Below are 9,232 nucleotides of genomic sequence, written 5' to 3' on the forward strand. Positions count from 1 at the left end.
TAGCGTTTAACAAGGAGGTGCAAAATACATAAATGGCTCAATAAAGAGTCGGCCTGTCAACGCTCCATATCTGGGTCAAACTTCAGAAGGGCAATGCCTCCCTCTGCTGGACGTTTGGCGGGATTACGCCTCCGCTGAAAAGAGCCACATCTCTGGCTAAAATATAGGCTGTGGCAGGCTCCTGGGGGCGGGAGAAAATAAAATAAAAAGTCCGCCTGGAGAAGCTGCATACCTGAGCAAAAACAAAAATCTGTCACCTTGTGGGGGTAAAAAGCCCGCAGATCAGAGCTCCATCTCTGGGTAATGTGTGGCACATGCCTGGCTGTTTGTGCCGGCGGTGCGTCGGGGAAAGTGCCCGCAGATCAGAGCTCCATCTCTGTGTAATGTCTGGCAGAAGCCTGGCTGATTGGGCATGTCGTGCGTCTTGGATGAACCCCTCATGCTCCGGAGGATATCCGCGGTAGTGGGCGCGGCCTATGCCCGCTGCAAAGTGCACAAAGGGCGGATAGAGATGGAGAGGAAGTCCCCATGATGCTCTGGAGGATATCAGCGGTAGTGCGCACGGCCTATGCCCGCTGCAGAGTGCCCAAAGGGCGAATAGAAATGGAGAGGAAGTCCCCCTGGTGCCACGGAGGTTATCAGCGGTAGTGATTCTGCCCGCTGCAGTGTCCAGTGTTTTAAGAAAAAATTCTATCTACTTTTCCATACCAGGGGTGCGAAGACAAATTTTCTGTACCAGGGGCGCGAGCCGCTGCAAGCTGTGCTTTATCCAGAGGTGTGCTTATGAGTGGGCCCGCATGATCGAGAGGTGCGCCAGGTCCCTTGAGGGGGTGCAGCGGAGGGTGGTGAGAGGGGTGAACTGGCCGCTCCAGAGGGCTGCGGAGGCGGGTAGAGAGGAGGCCAAGTGTGCCTCCTGGTGCTGGGCGTCTGTGGGAGCAGAGTGCCCGCTGATGAGAGCTCCACACCTGGGTAGATTGGAGGCAGAGTGTGCCTCCTGGTTCTGGGTGTCTGTGGTAGAGAAAGTGCCCCCTTATGAGAGCTCCAGAGCTGGGTAGATTAAAGGAGAGCTCCTCCTCCTGGTGCTCCAGGTCAAAGGTCATGCTGCACCTCCCTGTGAGGCCTCCAGAGCTGGGTAGAGAGGAGGCAGAGCTATACCTCCTGGTTCTGGGTGTCTGTGGCAGAGAAAGTGTCCCCTCCTGAGAGCTGCAGAGCTGGGTAGTGTTATGGAAAATTTTACTCCATTTGTACTACGAAGGTCTCATAGAATCTGTCATATAAAATGTGTCTGAAATATCTTAGAATACTACATGCACAGCATATTGGGTGTTTTGTTTCCCATCATTTCGTTCCCTTTATTCTGTTTCTCACACTCTGTACATGTGGGAAGAGTCACCCAGGCTCTTTCTCACCAGGAGATCTCCTTCTCAGCCTTGAGAGATGGTAAATAGTCATGTAGTGTCTTCTCTCACACTTGGGGAGAGATTGTGCCCTGCCAGGTGGGCAGTGGCTCTATGTGGCGTGATGGGGAAGTGCTCTGTGTAGTGTGATGGAAATGTATAAGTGTTCATGTTTGCCTTTTCTCGGGGCCTCTTTCTCTCCTCACCGTGTGAGAGAGGGGTCTTCGAACGCTTATCTTGCCTTCGAAAAAATGTTCATTGAGACCAGATCGATCTTGGGGTTCTTTCCTGAATAGATCTTCTCACTCTTTATTTTCACTCTTTGGTAATGGAAAAAATTCCACCACAATTTGGCGTTGTCGGCAGGATCCAGCGAGCTGCTACACGAGGGGAACGGGTGAACGGGTGAACGGTGCTTGGCCAGCCTGAGAAAAAAAAAACTCAGTCCACCTGTTTGAACAGGGGAGCAGGAATCTCGTTTCCTGCGTCTACGGCCGCCTGGATCCAACGGACTTGTTCCGAGAGAATACTGGGTGAGATACTATTCAAATTATAATTACGGACTCTCGGGGAAAGGGAGGACGGGTGTTTTTATGATTTCAAGCACTATAAAGATCTGGAAATTAGGACTTTCCAAGGAAAAATCAGTGCTCTTATGATTTCGAGCACAATAAAATCTGAAAATCAGGAGATTTTCCAGAGGGAAAATCAAGTGCTCTTATGAGTGCTCTTATGATTTCAAGCACTATAAAGTATAGAAATCAGGAATTTTTTCTTGGAGACTCAGTGTTCTTATGATTTCGAGCACTATAAAATCTGAAAGGAATCAGGACTTTCCAGGGGAAAATTCAAAGTGCTCTTAGTTTTTCAAACACTATGAAAGCAGGAGCTCTGGATTTTCTCTGGGGGACTCAGTGCTCTTATGATTTAGAGTACTATAAAATCTGAAAATCAGGGGACATTCCAAGGGAAAATTCCAAGTGTGGGAATTTTCTCGTGGAGAGTCAGTGCCCTTAGTATTTCGGCACGATAAAATTAGGAAAACCAGCAAGAGACGTCTTGACTGTAACATGGGGTCCAGATCCAAAAGTTATGTGCCTTTCCCCGACAGTCCAGTGTGTAATATTGTGGGATAAAAAAAAAAGAAAAAACAGGAAAAAAGGGAAAAAAACAAACAACAAAAAACAAATATGATGAAAAATGTTTTGAATGTCTGAATGTGGATTTCCAGAAGGAGTTTCGTTGAGCTTAAATCAGATAGAATAATAATAAAAATATAAATAATAAATACAGTATAAATAAAAGGAAAAGGTAAAGGTGAAAGTTAAGGATTTGGAAAGATATGGGAGTCATAGCAAATGCATGAGAATGTGGAAGACTGCAGTGAGACTCTCGCTGCAAAAGAGAGAGGAAAAAAGGTCATGTAAAAGAATGGCAGAGGGAAGAGTTTAAGGTGGAGATGTAACTGGAAGAAAAAACCAGTTCAGCCCACCTCCATATAGGTCTATCAATCAATCAATCAATCTTTTTTTATATAGCGTCAATTCATAACAGGCGTTATCTCGAGACACTTGACAAAAGCAGGTAAAGGACCTTACTGTTTGTCTGTTAACATTAACGAAAGAGCAGGTAGCAAGACCATGCTCATCATTATGTTTACATAAAGCAGGTAAAGGACCTTACTTATGGCTATATTACAAGAGCCCAGCTTAATCGGTCAAAGCGTGGCAAGAAAAAAACGTCCTTTTAACAGGCAGAAATCTTCAGCAGACCCGGGCTCATGACGGAACAGCCATCTGCTAATCTGTGCTGGGCTTGACTCAACTACTAGTAGTAGTCTCGCTCTCGCCTCAACGACTTCCACGAATCACACGTTGAAAGTTTGTTTAGCAACACAAAAGATGGACGACGTTAAAAGCTCTAACACTCATTAAGTCTTTAAATACAGGCCCTAATTAAACTACCCATAATGCACTTGAGTGTTCTGTTGAATAAAAGTGAGAGATGATTACATTTGTGAGTAAATGTCTGTTTTGTATATCTAATAGCACACCAGTATAACATCAATGTGCACATATTAGCCAAATTCACCCTGAAGCAGATTTTTTTTTAACTCTTTGGTCCAGATGTGATTTCCTCGCTGTACCCTGGGGATAGTAATGTGTAAAAACTTTATTTAGACAACCATGAGAAGATTGATGCACTGAAATAGAAAAGTTCACACAGGTCGATTTATAAAAGCCAAAAACATCAAAGTGGGCTAAAAAGAGGTTAGAACTTTGTTCTGTAAAGATTTGAAAGTGGAAACAAAATGTGCTACCATCAGCTGGAGTTGTTTTTTTTTCTCCATGTGACCCTTAAATGTGAACAGTTAATATTCAAATATTAAAATCATTTTTTTTTAAAAAGCAATCAAATATAATTCAGAATCTTAGACAGGATCCAAAGAGAGTACCGGAGCATACGAATCACAGAAGGTCTTCCAACGCAACATGTGTAAGAGCTTTGCACCTTCTTGGATCCGGTCTGAGAGGAGTCCACTGAGTTACAGCTTAAAATCTGTTTTTGTTGAGCTGCTAAAGCTCAGGAGTTTCCCTCTAATTTGATTAAAAAAGAAAAAGAAAAAACTATGTTAACAGCTGTAAACTACTGTACAGTCAATGTGCAATTTCTAATATCGTCCACTTGGGGGCAGCTGTGATAAGCTCTAAAGCGCTCAATACAACAGGGATTCCCAAACATTTCAGCTCAAATAAACTGGGCCAGAAACTCAGGGCCCCCAGTGTCTCTGTTTTAGTAATTAATTGTAATAAAGGCTTGAAGCAGAACACATGTAGTCTCCATGTGTGAACTGAAGGACAAAATGTAACAAGCATCTTAGGGAAGGACAGACATCTGTGCTGTTACATGCAAACAAACTTACATTTAAAGGATTTATTTATTTATTTATTTGACAGGATTTTATTTCCGTATTAATCGTACTTAGTGATTATAGTTGTATTTTAAATGCAGCTACTTTTTGAATGTATTTCCACAATAATGGGTAAAATGTACAATTTTGAAATAATTAAAAAATTGTGTTTGGTTTTGAATGCAATGTGGCACATTGAAAGCTACCTGCAGTGTGTGTGTGTGTGTGTGTGTGTGTACCCCCCCCCCCCCCCCACACACACACACACACACACACACTATGGCACCACGCCCCCTGATGGGGAGAAACTCTGCAGGAGGTACAGAGCGTCCCAGGCGGTGTGAAGGTGTGAGGAACATGTTTGTTCACCACCTTATTTGCCTCTATGAAGGTTTATTCTCTGATGGACCCACTGCCCAACAGAAATGTAGTTTTGCTTATGTAAATTATGTAATCTGGGGATGAAGCTGAGGTCCTGGGAGCTTCATTAGTCAGAGCTTGCACTTAGTTCATTTCACTCCTCTTTAATAAGCCACGTGCAAGGACGAGATAACGTAACCGAGCAGCATGTGTTGTTATTCAGTCCTGCAAGATGAATCAATGAAAACAAACCAAAACTGTAAAACGTTTCTGTTCTGCTGAGAGAGTAGGAGCTTCGTGTTAGAAAGTCATGGATGAGTGTAAGATCAAAAAACTGCATATTAGAATATTTTTCCCAAGATGCAATGCACAGACAAAATAAAGGACTTGGACACAGATTGAAACATTTCAAACCAAAATTGTTGAAAGCAGCTCAGATATAAACAAACAAAGTTTATCATTGAATTACTGTATGTTGCAGTCGCACATGTTTTACTTCTTTTTCCTCTGCTGAGGTTTCAGGGTTGCAGTTTATCTCCTTTCGTCCTAATTTAACAACATTCATTGTAAAAGCAACAACTGTATTCCCAGCTGAGGAGCATAGGGGCCATACTGCTTTACAGTCAGATGAGCTGCTATTATATGAGTAATATGTGGGTTTAAATTAACAACCTTTCTGTGTTCCTTTCAGTCGTGCTCCTGTCAGGTTGAGAAACATCAAACACAGCAGGAGCCTTTCTTTTCTTCTCAATCAGAACCTAAAGAGATATCATAAGTCATCAGCTCCAATCAGAAGTCACGGGTTGGATGAACCCATATGTGTAATGACAGTTTCCGCCTCAGGGTGCTGCTATAGAGTCCACTAGGAAAAGAACTGCAGAGAAAAAATGAACTGCTCTGACTTGTCGAACGCTCCACAACATAAGAAACCTGCATGTGTGGGTTTTTCATTCATCAAGCCCTCCCTCTCAGTCACCAGCTGAAAAACACTTCAAGTGGAGTATCACAGTGTTTCTACGTGGCTGTTTAATGATGCCTGTGTTCATGTCTGCGCTCTGTGTGTGTGTGTGTGTGTCTCCCTGCAGACACACCCAGTCTCCGTTAAACCCAGTATTAGGACTCCTTCTAAACCCTCCAGATTTAACTCTACCCCTAACCACAAGCACACATTTCCCCCCTCTGGTAGAGGGGGGAAGGGGGGGGACCTTACCCTGTAACATAATTACCAGGAGGCCCTTGGGGTGTGCTTAGTGTACTGGCAGCATTCCCACTATGATGGCAGCGCACCCCCTCTCACAGAGCGCGTACTGTACGCTCCCACAGCAGCACACGCGAGGAGTGGTCTGTGCAGACAGGCGGGACCCCTGTGACCACATGAAGCCAGGAGAGGGGGCTGTGGAGAAATGTCTGGACTTGTCTTTAGCCCTCATTCAGAACACCATGCCCAGTGTTTAATACTCTGTGCACCGTCATCTTGTACAGTGATGAAATGAAATGAAAACGATGAGTTATAAACTAATTTTTAAATGAAGAGCAATCATTTGGGACAACAGAACAAACAATAACTGATGGATGAAACTTACTGTATATTTAACTGTTAAACAATTCTGATGGACTACACATCAACACATCACACACTGACCTTTATTTACACCATGAACAATCTCAGTCAGGAATACTCATAAATGAGTCATAAATGTAACTATTTCCTGCACTCATGGTTTGTACAGTTGGACTTGGCTGTATTGGTTCTGCTCTCAGCAGTATCAGTGCAGCAGGCCACAGATTTAGCTGGGAGAACAAACCTTTAATTCCCTCCTCGGGGACATGTAAAACCTGGATGTGCATGTAATGATGCTGACACTTGCAGATGTAACGTGCAAACAATTCATCCGACAACAGAACATGCTCTGACTGAAGCTGCTGGTGGAAGGACAACTTCCCAGCAGCGTCTCGCAGCAGAGTGGACGATTGAGAGGCCGAATGGTTTAAACACACCACCTTGTTGAGAGTGCGATCAGGATTGGTTGACATTGTTGCGGTTCTCAGATCAGCTGACGGCCGCTTGAGGGCAGGACTACCATATTCCGCCTGAACTAACGCAAGGAAGAGCCCACTGATCGTGCACAGTGCATGGGAAAAAAAGCCCCAGATTGTTCTGGAACAATGTCAGCATGATCATTCTGCTGCTCTGATTCTTGTGATGTAATGTGCTGTAAATGTGAGAATACTTAGTGGAAACAAAGGAGATGCTGTATGGTCCTGGGAAAATATGTTCCATACATCAGAGTCCTGTAACTTTCTGGTGTCTGGAAGTCTCAGCCCAGAATGAGTCCAGCACATTAGCACCCAGGAAAACAGCCAATCTGGGTGCTCACAGATTATTCAAATAAGCAACACATGTTCATAAGTGAGTAGTAAGAAATGAGGTGGTTTTTGTCTTACATCTTACAAGACACTTAACTCCTTTTTGAATAGCATCCTCTCCCATCAGGTTGTGAATGTGAAGGTGTAAAAGGGCCTTGAGTGGTCAGAAAACGAGAAAAGAGCTTCTCCCACACTACACCTTTTCTGCACACTCCTCCACTATTGAGACTATCCAGGAGAATGATCTGGACAGAACTCCTGCTCCTGAAATCTTATGCACCTGAAAGAGGGAGACTTTCCGTGTTTGATGGGAGGGGAGGGGGAATCAGGAAGCAAGCCATGAAAAGGATGATGCCGAAATGGTGGACGAAGCAAGACAGTCAAATACTTTGATGACAGTTTGTTCCTTTATATCGCAGTGAGGTCAAAGTATGCACAGCATGAACACCTGAATGGTATAGAATATTCTAGTGATCAGAAAAGTGAATGAAGAAGCTTCTTTACATCTAAGAAGATCTCATTGGTCACTCACTGATACACAGATCCTCAGCAGCTGCCTGCTCTCTTCTGGTAAATGTTCCTAAATGGTCCCTTCTGCATTCACAAATATACTCACCTCAACTTCAGGTGGACAATTCAATCAGGGGCTGGCAGTCTGAGAGAACAATGTTGCCGTTTGCACTCACACAAGCAGCTGTTTTGGCTGTTTTTCCATCCAGTTTTTTTCTTGCAGTAAAAATATCCTCATGAACACTGTATCATTACCGATTGTAAGCTAACCTAAAAATAGGAATTTTGTGTGGCTGTTCGGCACTGGTGGTGAGCAAAAAAAGAGGTTAGGAGGAAGAAAACGATTTTGTTGATTTATTCACAAAATAAATACCACAAAATAGCAAAAACAAAAGCCCCAGGAAACAGCCTCCACATCAAGATGTTACCCACAACAATCTTCCTTTTCCCCAGACTCTGGCTGAGTCTGCCTTTATACAAAGGCTTCACTCTCCTGTTAGGCTCAGGTGGCTTCACTCACCTGATGTATGATGATGCAGTCGTGTAGGGAACGTGGATGCAGGTGAGAGGACTCAGGAGAACCTTTTAACAAACACATGGGATAAAAGATGTAAAAATACTAACCCTGAAGTGGTCAAATAAAGATGGTCCTGCATATACAGTCACTAAAATGACTTAAATAATTCTTCATAATTACCTGTTTCTGTGTAAAAGGCTTGTTAGAGCCTGAAATGTTATAAAAGAAATGTCACATAACCCAAAATGGTCAAAAATGTAACAAAATGCTGAAACCAAAACCGACTAACTTTTTGCCTAAAATGTAACAAGCTGTTAGGGTTAGGGTTAGTTAAACAAAGATGAACGTCTGCATCTCTGAGGCTCTCTCCAAATCTGCAGGATATTTAAACATGGTGCTTTTTTTTGTGTTTTCTTTATTACCACTGTCACACAGGAAGGGGAGATTATTTCAACCAATCAACAGACTGCAGTGTGTCCTGAAAAGTGGAGCAGGTAAAGACGGAGAGGATGGACTTTTCTCATCATTGGGGGATTTGTAGACAGACTAGAGACGGGTATAAGTGTTAACATGGTAAAGTGTCATTTTCATTATATTTGACCTTAAAGCTCTGACAGACAGAAGGCAGGTAGCATGTTCGCAGACACACTCCTTCGAGTGAAACTATTCCTGTTCCTGCTGCAGGTCTGATCTACCTGTGTGACCTCGCAGGCTGGCCCACATCCACAGACCTACTTAACCAAACTCAGGAGGCAGACACAAGCATCCAGGACAGAGTCACAGGGACGCAGTTTACAGCAAGCCGTCCCTTTAGCTAACTGCATCACGCCTCCGAAGAAATCAAGACTTACTGAACATCATCGGATTCAACCAGCATGACACCAAGCTGATATAGAATACATGTATGTGATGACATGGAAACATGAATCAGCCGTGTCAACATCAATATATTGTTTCTCCTGATGCGGTGATAAGTGAGTGTGTATTGACACTGTGGTTCTGCAGCGAGCAGGGGAATGCTGGGAAACTCACCGGCTTGTGTCATTATGAATTGTTCTCGTTTGAATCCATTTCAGTGTCTACTTCAGTGTACTGCATCAACAGTGACCGACAGAGAACATTTCAAAGTTACAGTTGTTAACACGCTAAGTTCAACCAGCTCCCAAAAGT

The sequence above is a fragment of the Symphodus melops genome (genome assembly GCF_947650265.1).
Source record: "Symphodus melops genome assembly, chromosome: 6".
Classification (NCBI taxonomy): Eukaryota; Metazoa; Chordata; class Actinopteri; order Labriformes; family Labridae; genus Symphodus; species Symphodus melops.